Source organism: Electrophorus electricus, chromosome 11 (assembly GCF_041902795.1).
Source record: "Electrophorus electricus isolate QZ-2024a chromosome 11, ASM4190279v1, whole genome shotgun sequence".
Taxonomy (NCBI): domain Eukaryota; kingdom Metazoa; phylum Chordata; class Actinopteri; order Gymnotiformes; family Gymnotidae; genus Electrophorus; species Electrophorus electricus.
In genome coordinates, this window is record NC_137507.1 from 8,507,501 (window position 1) to 8,520,000 (window position 12,500).

General features: G+C 49.3%; 1 protein-coding gene across 5 annotated transcripts in view; it reads left to right on the forward strand.

Annotated features, from left to right (window-relative positions):
• Nucleotides 1-12,500, forward strand: part of plxna4 (plexin A4) — a 226,540-nt gene that overhangs the window by 74,530 nt on the left and 139,510 nt on the right. The window contains exon 4 of one of the 5 annotated variants that reach the window (XR_014126232.1): nucleotides 11,438-11,569. The exons of the other annotated variants lie outside the window; for them this stretch is intronic. The gene's annotated coding sequence lies outside the window, so the exon portion shown is untranslated. The remainder of the gene's footprint in view (nucleotides 1-11,437; nucleotides 11,570-12,500) is intronic. 5 annotated transcript variants of the gene reach the window in all.

The following is a 12,500-nucleotide window of genomic DNA, read 5'->3' on the forward strand; positions in this document are numbered from 1 at the left end:
GAGTAACACCCCGGCCTTCTCCTTCCGTGGCCCTGGAGGGGCTTGGGGACGTGAGCTCAGAATGGCTACTGGGAACCATGCCATGTTCCTCTCACCGAGAAGTGACCTTTCCATGCTCTGCAGGGTAAAGTTGAAAGGGGCGTCTGTGAAAGGCCCTGTAACTGAGGGGGCTTAACTCTGGAATCACCCACACCGCCTGTGAGCAGCACTAGATCAGAGCCGGGCTTGGACTCTGGGAAACCGGGGAACAGATCCTCTGTCAGCCAGTCAACATGCCTTCAGAGAAGCAGCACACATTTGCACCCGAGATTTCGCTCGTAATGTGACATGTAGCGAAGGCCAGTAGTTCATATTTCAGAGAACGCATCCCTCCCACCTCGGGCGGCTCCGTCATGCTGGGCGCGTGGTTCTCGGTGGAGCCATGCGATGGTGAAGTGTGTGGCCTTAAATATATTTTATGGAAATGGTGTTTCGCCTCTGGCCCACACGCCAGCTCCGCTTGGCTCTATGAATAATGGTGCTGGCGTGGAGTTAAGAGACTGGGGGGGAGAAAAATGGAAGATCTGCCATTGACCTGCCTGGGTGGGGGGGGGGGGCAGAGAATATGTGTGTGTGTGAGAGAGAGACTAGAGAAGGAGAGAAAATGAGAGAAAGGGAGACAAACAGAGTTTATAAAAGGTTGGAAATGAATACAGAATGAATAAGATGAAGGGAGTGTATGTGATGGAGAGAGAGAGAGACAGAATGAAAGAACAGGAGAAAAAGAAAGGAATTTAGAAGATTAATGCCCCAATTAAATGGAAGGAAATGATAACGAGGAATACTGTTGTGCTGCAAACAGAAAACAAGGCGAGAGAGAGAGAGAGAGAGAGAGAGAGAGAGAGAGAGAGAGAGAGAGAGAGCAGCATGAACACACAGGGAATTCTCCTAAAAGCTAGGGGAAGGAGGGGCAGAAGGATGGAGATACTGATGGTGTGTGTGTGAGAGAGAGAGAGAGAGAGAGAGAGAGAGAGGAAAAGTGAGTGAAGTCCCTGCTCCATTAAACGGTTTGTGCCAGAGCGTCTACCTGTCAGAGCCATCTGGAGAACTCTTGACACGCTCTCTGCTGCATCATCCGAACACTCACTACTGTTGTTATTGCCAATTATATCCAATTGACAAGTAATTACCACCATTTTAGGCCCAGTCAGCATGTGGCGTGGAGGAAGGTGGACCCTCCAGGCAATTAGCTTGACCACAGTCAGGTCAAATTGACTATGCATCTCCACGTCGACTCGAAAATCAATGGGTGAGGCGTGTGTAACCCAACCCGGCGGTCTCGCGAGACCCCCCAACCCGGCGGTCTCGCTCAAACTGGGCTCACCCACCTCACCATGTCTCTCTCGTCCTCTCACAGCTTGCGTGCTGCATAGGTTCCCTAATGCTTCTCCGTGCCGGCGGTTTCTCAGACATCTGCAGTTGTCGAGCATAGCTTCGCCTAACGATGCCCATCTGCTCAGTTCTTAGTCGCCTTCCCATAATTCTGTGCTCTCCGATCCTCTCCTGTTTGTTCAGGAGTTAATGGTTTGTGTGCGGTGGGGACTGCGTGATGAAAGGGAGCCGTGGCATCGTGGGCGCTGGCAGCGTTGCGCTCGAAGGTGGCTCACACGCTTTCTGTGTGGTTAGCACTGACACACAGTCAGAACACGTCACCTCAATCCAGCCGTGCCAGTGTTGTTAACACTGACCCTGAGCTCTCTGGACCTGGATGAACGAGACCCTGCCAGCCGGTGCCCCTGTAGCCCACCTCTGGATCTCACCTGTACGAGCAGGTACAGCCAGGTAGAGGGAGATTCCGGAAACACCAAAGTCATGTGCTCTAGGCAGGAGTCTGCCTGACGATAGCAGCTAAGGCTTCCCTCGGGCCGTACGCGCGGTTTCGGCTCAGCTATGGCGTGCTTAGCTGGGAGTGTGAAGCGAACCTGGACCAAACCGGAATATTGCTCTGCAGTTCTGTGTGGAAGCTTCTCCAGGGACAGCGGTGCGTGAGGTGATTGATGTCTTGGGCTGAGAATTCCAAGAGGAGAGCAGCCGAATCGGTTCGTTTCCTCCACGGAAAGGCCTCGTCCTCTTTATTCTGTCACGCTGGCAGAACGCATCGCCGCACCGCTGCGTCCCGCATCCGCCCTTGGTGACCCTCGGTAATCGGATACATCGGGATCGCTCGGCCGATAGGCGCAATATCAGCCTGTTTCGGTCAGAGTTCGGCGCCAAACGTGAGAGGAGGCGGCGGCGGAAAAAGGTGTGTACCGGAGCGGGGAGGAGAGACTCGGGAGGTTTTCAGGATAACCTCTTTTTTGAGCCTGGTGGGGGCTGGGTTGGGGATATAGCAGGCCAGTGAGTGTTTTCATACAGCATAAGTGTGCGTGCGAAGTTTTAGTGGCGAACGAGGTTACACGGAGCGGACACCTGCGCAGTGTCTCGTTGGGAACACACGCACAGACATGCCAGGGTGGATAAACGGGTGAAACATCACATCCTGTCTCTTTAACGTCGAAGACTGTTTAGGCTAACACAGCTGCCCTGTACTGCCGTGTGGAGTCGACACTAACGCCTGGTGGTCTGTTCATGTGGTCTGATCTGTTATATACGCCATCTGCAAGGCGAGCAAATGCTGTTGACATGTCGAGTAAACACTCTGGGAACATCGCAGGAAGCCTCGCGTGTAGTATACATGGGGGGTGTGTATTACCGATGAGGGTGCGTAGTGTGTCCAGGGGTGTGTTGTACCCATGTAGGTGTGTAGTGTGTCCAGGGGTGTGTATTACTGATGGGGGTGTGTAGTGTGTCCAGGGCTGACACCCTCTGCTCTGTAGACCTCCTCTGTCCAGCTCATCTGTTAAGAATGGGAAGTAGTTGGGCTACACTGTGGGCATTAAAGCGTGTTCTGCCAACCCAGCCTGCCCGTCATACGATGCCCTCCTGCCAGGCTGTCTAGGCACCTGGCCCAGAGCCAGGGGCAGCAGGAACCTACTCCAGCGGGGCGTCTGAGTTCTGCAATACTGGGGGGTTGAGCTTTATATATAAACTTTATATAGAACTTACAAGGCTGGTTCAGTGCCTTGTGCCTCTCTCACTCGCGCTTTCTCTCTTTCCTCAATTCTCTCTTCTCTCTCTCTCTTCTCTCTCTCTCTTTTCTCTGCTCTCTATTCTCTCTCACTCCCTCCCTCTCGCCCTATCTCTCTCTTTCTCTCTTTCTCTCTCTCTCTCTCTCTCTCTCTCTCTCTCTCTCTCTCTCTCTCTCTCTCTATATATATATATATATATATATATATATATATATATATATATATATATATATATATATATATATATATATAGAAACATGAGGTACCCAGCATTTAGGGCAGCCTGGTAAATGAACCCAGCACATACTGGTAGATCAAAGGAAATTTGAACATTAAAGTTTTACACTGTCAAAGCACTTAAAATACACATTACTATGGTAATGACCTCCTTTATATGTTACACAGCTGCTGTCTGACTTATTTTATACTGGATGTTTGGCCAGACACTTCAAAGCATCTGACTCTCTTGTGTGGGGTGACACTGCAAAAAATGTCCCTTACCCTCTGAAGTCCTAGCTGTGGTGTGTGACACCAGGGGCTGGCACAGATCTGGTACAGGCAGAGGAAGCAGCAGACATCACGCGCGGAGGGCCACATCGCCCACCACCTGGATTAATAAAGACGGAACACACGCAGGGGACGCGAAGACGTGCAGACAGCAGGGTGAAGTGTGCAGGCTGCAGATAAAAAAAATAAAATTTAAATTAAAAAAACGGCCCAAACCGTATTTTCTGCCAATTATCGACAGTGCCTCACTACCCAGTGAGCAGTCAGATTTGGTCAGGACTAGCACTCAGGGGGAGACCAATGCCCAACAAACAAACAGGCTCATTTCTATTCGAGTCGGAGGGCCATGATTGGTTAGTGATGCGTGGCGTGGGGAGGGGGGTTGGTCAAGCTGGGAAGAGGACCAGAAGGAACCCCCCTGGGTCTGGGGCTAATTAATGAATCGTCTCACCTTGACCTCAGTCACAGTGTGAGGCCAGTTGTGCGTTACCCAGGCAACAGCATGCAAGTGTTGTGTGCATGCTTGTTTGTGGGACATAAGATGATTGTTTGGTTAGATGTAGATGTGACTGCTGTGTGCTTGTGAAAGTGTGTGTGCGTGCGTGTGTGTGTGCTATGTATTCTCTTTATAACATAGAGCTTCTGCTTAGTTTCTCTGAATACAGTACTAGCATTAACACAAATCAATGATCCAGCCACAGTAATCTACACAGTAAACTTGTCGAGAGTGTCGTCTTACAGTGTGCAGTCTGCCGAGAGCCAGAGCAGCAAACCTTCCAGGTACTTTGGCTTGTCTGTGCATGTGTGTGTGCATGTGTCTATGTTCTGTGAGTGTGTGTGTGCATGTGTGTGTGTGTGTGTGTGTGTGTGTGTGTGTGTGTGTGTGTGACAGACACAGAGAAACATAACCAAAGCAAGATCGCATCTGACTGTAATTTCACTAGCTTCTAATGGCTAAGTATTAGTAGAGTCTAGGTGTTGTTGACACCTGTCACCATGTGAGTACAGTCTGTGTGTGTGTGTGTGTGTCGGCTGTGTTGAAGGTTGATCAGACTACATCTGTGCACCAGTCATACGCAGCGTATGCTGTCTGCTCTCCACCTTGTCGCCGTGCCAACCCCACACACGCTGCTCCACACGAGTCATTTTGGGTTGCGAGCAATAAACATGCACCCAGAGCGTCTGGTAATTACTGAACCCCTCCCAGCTCACCCTCGCTCTCTCGCTCTCTCGCTCTGCTTCTCTCTCTCTCTCTTTCTATATAACTCTCTGTCTCCTCGTGCGATATATCTTCTCTTTTCTTCTTTACCTTGCTTTCTATTTTTCATTTCTTGTTCTTCTCTCTCTCTCTCTGTCTGTCTTTCTCTCTCTCTCCATCTCTCCATCCCCCCCTCTGTTGCATTCAGCTGTAGATCCCACTGCTTAAGTCCAGATGGGACGGTCACTGTGAGACTCGTGGAACAATCTTTTGTTTGGTTCTCTCCCTCTCTCTTCTCAACACCTCCCCAACACCCCCCCCCCTCCCCAAACACCTTTAAGACTTTGTTTTTTGGAATATAGACAACTTTAAACTTTCAGTCACTAATATAAACCTTCTCAAAGTCACTAATATAAACCGTCTCCATCTGATACAGGACTGCATTTTCCTGACTTGCAGACACTCTGGATATCGATTTGAAGTCTGCGGTCGGGGGGTGTGTGTGTGTGTGTGTGTGTGTGTGTGAGAGAGAGGGGGGAGAACTGCTCTTCCAATGTCATTCCTGTCATCTAATCCCACCCTTTCCTTATCCTCATGTCTGGTCTTGGGGGAGGTGACGGATATGTTTAGTGGGTTGGTGGTGATACACCCTATCAAACATTTATTCCCAGTGGTCTCTTAACTGTTGAGACCAATTCTCTGAGCTGGTAGAACACACACAAACCTACTGTACCGAAGTTCACACGGTTTGCTTTAATTACAGAAACACGATTAGAGGCAATCACAACGCCCAAACAGAACCCTACAATACACATCACACACACACACACACAGTCTTGTAATCAATATTGGTCTGTTTAATGACTGACCGAAGTCAACAGATCCCTCTAAGATGGCACAAACTCTCGAAACTTTCATTCGTAAGCCTCCAAATGAAGTGGCAGTCCAGTAATGGTCCATGCCTCCACTCCTTCTTTGTAATCGGACCATCTCGACACTTGTGCGCGTGTATATCTGCTATCTTGCTTATTTTGTGATGTCTCGTTCTTAGGGGAGGATAGGGGGGAACAATTTCTCTGTTTACCGCAACAGCAAGAATGCATTGTTGACGCGCACGACTTCGGGGCTACGCACCCAGGAATAAAGGCCCATAACTTCATTATCGCCGTGTCTCTCCAGCGTGGGTTTGTCTGTTTCTGAGCTGTTCACATTACTCTAATGTGCCCTGCTGTATTCACAACCAGGGCAAACAGTGCGTCCACTCTGCTAACGAGCATAATTAGCTGAAATTGTGTTAAAGTCTTTTTTGATGCTTTCCCGTGTGCCCTAGAGAATGATTACACTCACATGTCTCCAGGAGTTGATTTTTAACCCTCTTACATGGAACTGATGGCCATCCGAGTGAGAAGAACTTTTACTCTGGTTCATCTGTTCAGGAGACGTGTGCCACAAATTAATTATCTTTCAGAAAAGCTGTTCTACACCAAGCCAATATGGCCCAGGAATATGAGGAAAACTGTACATGTTTGAAAATAATAAAGGAACATTATTAGAAATATTAACATTTTTAGGTGATAATGAATATAAGGTAAAAGGGCTCAATTAGCATTATGCAAATAAAATTGTGATATCTGCTCTGCTTCCCCGGGGGCATGTATTCTGTAGTACAGAATACAGGGGCTTTTATTCTGTAGATCTGAATGCTGGGGCTTGTATTCTGTAGATCCCAATACAGGAGCTTGTATTCTGTAGACCAGATTACAGTAGTCCACTGTGTTTACATTTGACTTATTCTGGCATGTAGTTCCCGGACCTTTTGATGGTTTGTGGAATCTGTTCATTCGGAATTCTTTGCTGGCAGTATTTCCCCTCCCGGCGTCGTGCAACGCTTCTGCTTCTGGGAGTCGCCGGCTGCCGTGCCGCTCTGTGTTCGGGGTTTTATCGCCGTCCTGGGTTTGTGCTGAGAGGAGGAGCAGAAAGGCTCCTCACACCAGTACACCAATGGCCATCTTATGAGGAAGGAACTCCAGCAACCTTTTTGCAGTTCCCTTTCTCTAAATCACAGATGACAGCATTAAATGCTTCCGGGAATATCGGCACAGAGTCCCAGCTCTTATTGCCCTACCCACCCTACCCACCCGACCTGCGCCCCCCGTCTCAGATACTCAGATACTGAGTAGATGAAAAGCACTTAATCTGTCAGGGTATGTCAGGAGACTGGAGGAACTGGGACGTGTCAGAGGCGAGGGTGCGTCTGGGCGCGTGCATTCAGACGTTTGGAATGGCCTCTTCGTCCTCACGAGTCTGCCTCCTCTTCTTCACCTCGCCCTGCCACACAGCTCCTTGCCTCACACCTGAGTTTTAATAAGCCCACCAGGTTGATTTCTCTCCCCTGACTCCTCTCACTTTGTGCCCTTTATGTCCCCTCTGTTTCTCATGCCCCCCACCCCCCAACCCCCCCAAACACACCTCCCCACGCGCCGCTGCACACGCAATGATCGCTAATTCAGGCAAATGAGATGCACCGGCAAAGAAAAAGGGGGAAAAAAAAACAAAACTAAAGTGCTACATATCCCAGCATGCCTCAGTGTGCTGAGCCTTTACCTGGAGAACAGACAGGTCCAGAGGAGTGGAGAGGCCACGTGAGTGGAAAGGAGAACACAGACATCTCGTGCTGAGAGAACCCGCTGCCGTCAGTCAAGGGTTTTTATCTCCTGAGAGACCAATCAGCCTCTTCTAGCCGTCTCTGTTCAGAAGTTGGATTGGAGAAATGCATTAAAGAAATGACAGTGAAACGCGTTCATCTTCCAAACAGAAGCTTGGCTCCCCTCAGTTACCACTTAAAGAGCATCTCTGTACTCACCTAATAACACCATTAGCATCCGACTTCAAAATGACATCATTTTAAAATAATAGTTTAGCCAAATGCAGTGGTTGCTAATGAATTATAGCTGCTTAGGTCCAGTTAACTTATGCAAATGGAGCTGCGATAATTGGCGCCAATTAGCATTTTCATTCATGGTTGGTGCGATTAACATTTTTTGGAGTAAGTATGCCTTTGACGTTCCAGCCCACTCCTGATCCAGGAGCACGGAAGACTCTTCCTCCTCCTCCTGGGGCCTGCAGACAGATGGAAGCGTGTCCAGCAGAGTTGGCTCACTTTGCCGTGACCTTACGCAGCTCCGGCTCGCTGCGGGGTCGGCGCAGGCGCGGTGGCTGGCGTCGGCGGGCAGTGTGCTTGATGGTGACTCCACTGTCTGCTCCACGGGAACGCGTACCCCGCCGGCCGCTCCGCCACTTTCTGCCGAATCGCCGTCTGTCTGTGGCGCAGAGAGCCGCGTGACCCCTGCTGGGTGATGGAGCGTGACGTTTAGGACACTCCATCGCGGCCGGCCACGAGTTCTCTCTCTCTCAAGCTAATGAGCGACGGAACTTTCTGGCTAAGATCGGTCGATTCTAGCAGCACGCGCTTTGCAATGGGTCAGTCCCTCAAAACCCTTAAAACTTTAGAGGACTTAGTAATTGTATAAAAAATACAAGGCACAGAGAGCCAGTTATCGCACCGCTGTGGTAAGAAGGCTGAACTCTCCAATGAATATTAGCGCAAGCGCTGTGGCGGTCAGGTGCTAAGCTGTCTACTGAACATTAGCATGCTAAGTTAGCGCTAGTGCTGTGGCCCAGGATCACAGCCTCAGCAGATCCCCTTATTCTGCTGCGCGGTGTCCAGTGCGACTCCTGCGTTATAGTGGTATCGTATCACTGATGTTCTCAGTAATGAATTACTGATGAATCTGTTGGGGCATGATATAAAAAAGGACATACATCATTTATTGATCTCTCTTTTTCTCTCTCTGTCTGTCTTTCTCATGCTCTCATTTTTCTTGAGATGAATATTTGGTAGCATTCAGTGAATATTGAGGCTGATCTTGACATATGTGGAGAATGTCAACAGCCCAGCGAGATCGTGGCTCCCTCAGGAACCAAGGTGCCCTTCCTATGCCTGTAGGACCCTAGAAAACGTCCAGCTTTTGAGTCATTGTGGATTCAGGGAAGAAATCAGTTCCATTTAATTATGTATGAACATCATTTCTTAAACCAGTTCACCAAGAGCACACACACACCCACACACCCACCCACTCACACACACACCCACTCACACACACACACACACCCATCCACCCACCCACCCACCCACACACACACGCGCGCGCGCACACAAAGATCCTTCTTTTATGAAGTACAAGCATTTCCAGACATGCAAAACAGCTGTTGAACTCTGTTTCCATGGTAATGTATATTTTAAAAAACATTTTGTGGTATGAAATGCTAATTTGTGCATGTGTGAGTGTGATTGTGTGGGTGTGTGGGTGGGTCTTACGATGGGTGTAACCATACGTTTGCGGAAATGTGTCCTTCATGTCTGCAGTCGTCCGGTTTTTGACAAAACAGCCCTGCTCCTGTAGGAGGTTTCGAAGCAAGGCTGGACGCCATTCTCCTCTCACATGGCTGCCATACGTCTCTGGCAGTGGTAATGTGTTTCACGAGCAATTATCGTGACCGGGAGGTGACCCCAACTCCAACGTTGAGGTATATCTGTCTCAGGCTCCTGACTGGTTCTCCCAAGCCACACACCTGAGAAGAAGATGGAAAACACACACACACACACACACACACACACACACACACACACACACACACACACACACACACTCTTTCATGCTCCTGAACAACTAATGGATAACTCTGGACTGATGCATTCTTCCACCATTGAAGCCCTACAGGTGAACTAACAGAATCACACTGGGGGATTACGGGGGTGGGGGGCATGCACAACCCTGGAGATGCCATGTTGCTGTTCATTCTGTTTTCTGCCGGTCTGTAAGTAGCTTCTGTTTCATGTAGTTCTTGAAATGTTGGTGTGGTGTTATTACATTAAATTGCATGTGAATGTTACAGCATCAAAAGATGGTCAGTCACATCTGGACAACAGCATCCACAGAGTAGACCTGTCAGCATGAGTGTAGACCAGCCAGTATGAGACTAGACCAGCCAGCATGAGTGTAGACCAGCCAGCATGAGACTAGACCAGCCTGTATGAGACTAGACCAGCCAGCATGACTATAGACCAGCCAGCATGAGACTAGACCAGCCAGCATGAGTGTAGACCAGCCAGCATGATTGTACACCAGCCTGTATGAGACTAGACCAGCCAGCATGAGTGTAGACCAGCCAGTATGAGTGTAAACCAGCCAGCATGAGACTAGACCAGCCGGTATGAGCGTAGAGCAACCAGAATGAGACTAGACCAGCCAGCATGAGTGTAGACCAGCCAGCATGATTGTACACCAGCCAGCATGAGTGTACACCAGCCAGCATGAGTGTACACCAGCAAGCATGAGACCAGAGCAGCCGGTATGAGACTAGACCAGCCAGCATGAGTGTAGACCAGCCAGCATGAGTGTAGACCAGCCAGCATGAGATTAGACCAGCCAGCATGAGTGTAGACCTGTCAGCATGATTGTACACCAGCCAGCATGAATGTAGACCAGCCTGTAGGAGACTAGACCCTCCAGCATGAGTGGAGACCAGCCAGTATGAGTGTAGACCAGCCGGTATGAGACTAGACCAGCCAGTATGAGTGTACAGCAGCCAGCATGAGACTAGACAAGCCAGTATGAGACTAGACCAGCCAGCATGAGTATAGACCAGCCAGCATGAGACTAGACTAGCCAGCATGAGTGTAGACCAGCCAGTATGAGACTAGACCAGCCAGCATGAGTATAGACCAGCCAGCAAAAAGAAATCCAGCAAAAAAGATTTTCCTAACCTTCTATGAAAGAACATTTCAGATTCGAGTCAGATGTAGCTCTGAGCTTATTGTGTAGTTCCCGATTCTCAAGGTTACTTAAATAGCGAAGACTCCTAAAATGGCTGAATTAGATACAGGAAACCTATGAATCCATGTGTGCCTGATGACAGTGACCCATCCACTGCCTTCTCAGGCTTCCGAAGGCAGCATCCGTGTAATCATCCACCATGGCTACTTTCCCGGGACCAGATGCCCTGCTTTAATCAGCGTGTTGAATATGCAGAGGCTGGCGGGGCTGAGCACTCTTTTTCCAACCGTATTGTTTGTTTAACTTTGAGTGATGGCCAGTTCCCACCTACGGAGGCGGAGACATAGTGGCACTCCGAATCAGGGCCAGTGGGCTCATGAATATGCAGGAGCACCTGGTGGGAGGTGGTCTTCAGGTTCAGTGCACAAGTGTGGAGACAGGACATCGCATTTTGACAGCAGAGAGGAAAAAGAGAGTCATGTACAGGGAGAGAGAGAGAGAGAGAGAGAGAGAGAGAGAGAGAGAGAGAGAGAGAGAAAACAAGAAGGAAAATGGGTGGTTAGAACTTCGGATGGAAAATGTCACAGGCTAGGCTAAGTCAACAGGAAATTTAAGTGGGCAGGTGTGTGTGTGTGTGTGTGTGTGTGTGTGTGTGTGTACATACATACGTGTACGTATGTGAGACAGTCCATCTGTCTGTGACTCTGTGCTTTTTTTATACACATATACACATTTTTGTCCTTCTAAGCCACGGTAGGGGATGACCTGGTTTGATCTTCCATGTGTAGATGACTCCAGGATGTCACTCCGGGGCTGGGTGATGATGCAATACCCAGGAAACTCCCTGCACTGGAGCGTTCGCCTCGCCCGAGGGTGGGTGCGTGCCGCCTCACTCGTGGGACTCCCAGCTGCGGGCCAAGGTTAGAGGTGTGGTTAGAGGTTATCCACCCAGTGGAGTTTACTGTGCTGCTAAGAGTGATTTTAAGGGTGATTGTAATAGCCAAGACTACTTGCTTTTGATATGGGATATGAGTGTGAAATATGACAAGGCCTCCAGAGCCATAATCTCTCTCTCACTCTGTCTCTCTCTCGCTCAGACACACACTTACACACACACACACACACACATACACACACACACACACACACACACACACACACACACATATACACACACACACACACACTTACACACACACACACACACACACACACACACACACATACACACACACACAGAAGTGGGTAACGGAAGAAGTTGGGAGAATTAATTGGGTGAACGGTGTCAAAGAGAGCAACGACCGGCTACCCGAACGGGAAACGGAGGGAGTGTGAGGACGGAGGTGAGAGGAGGATGGAGTGTGTGTTCCCTGTGTGTGTCCGTGCTGCTCTGTGTCTTTTCCTGGCCTTTGAGGCTATTCATCTCAGAGCTGCAAAGGACAAGAGCTCAATTTAAAAGCCAAGGGGGTGCAAAGCTATTTTATAAAGGGCTTACGCAACGTTTGGGACGGAGAAAACTACGCTGAAAAGTGTCCAGTCCGAGAGCGTTTGGCGGTCATGTGGTGATGTCAGTCTGCTGCTCACACGCCATGTTATCAGCACGTACTTCTCCAGAACCGTTCGGGTTATTAAGGAGAACTCGGGCTGATTTGTGCTCATCGGCTGCCTGTTGAGGTCAGGCTGGGTTTGTCATAATAATGACCATAGACCGTGTGTGTGTGTGTGTGAGCGTGCGAGTGTTGTGCGTTTTAATGAATCACGATAAATGATACACTGCATGTCGGAGCAATGACTGTTGTATGACTGACCTGCCAGGGCTGTGAGTTGGATTTCGCGTCTTCCTCTCTACGT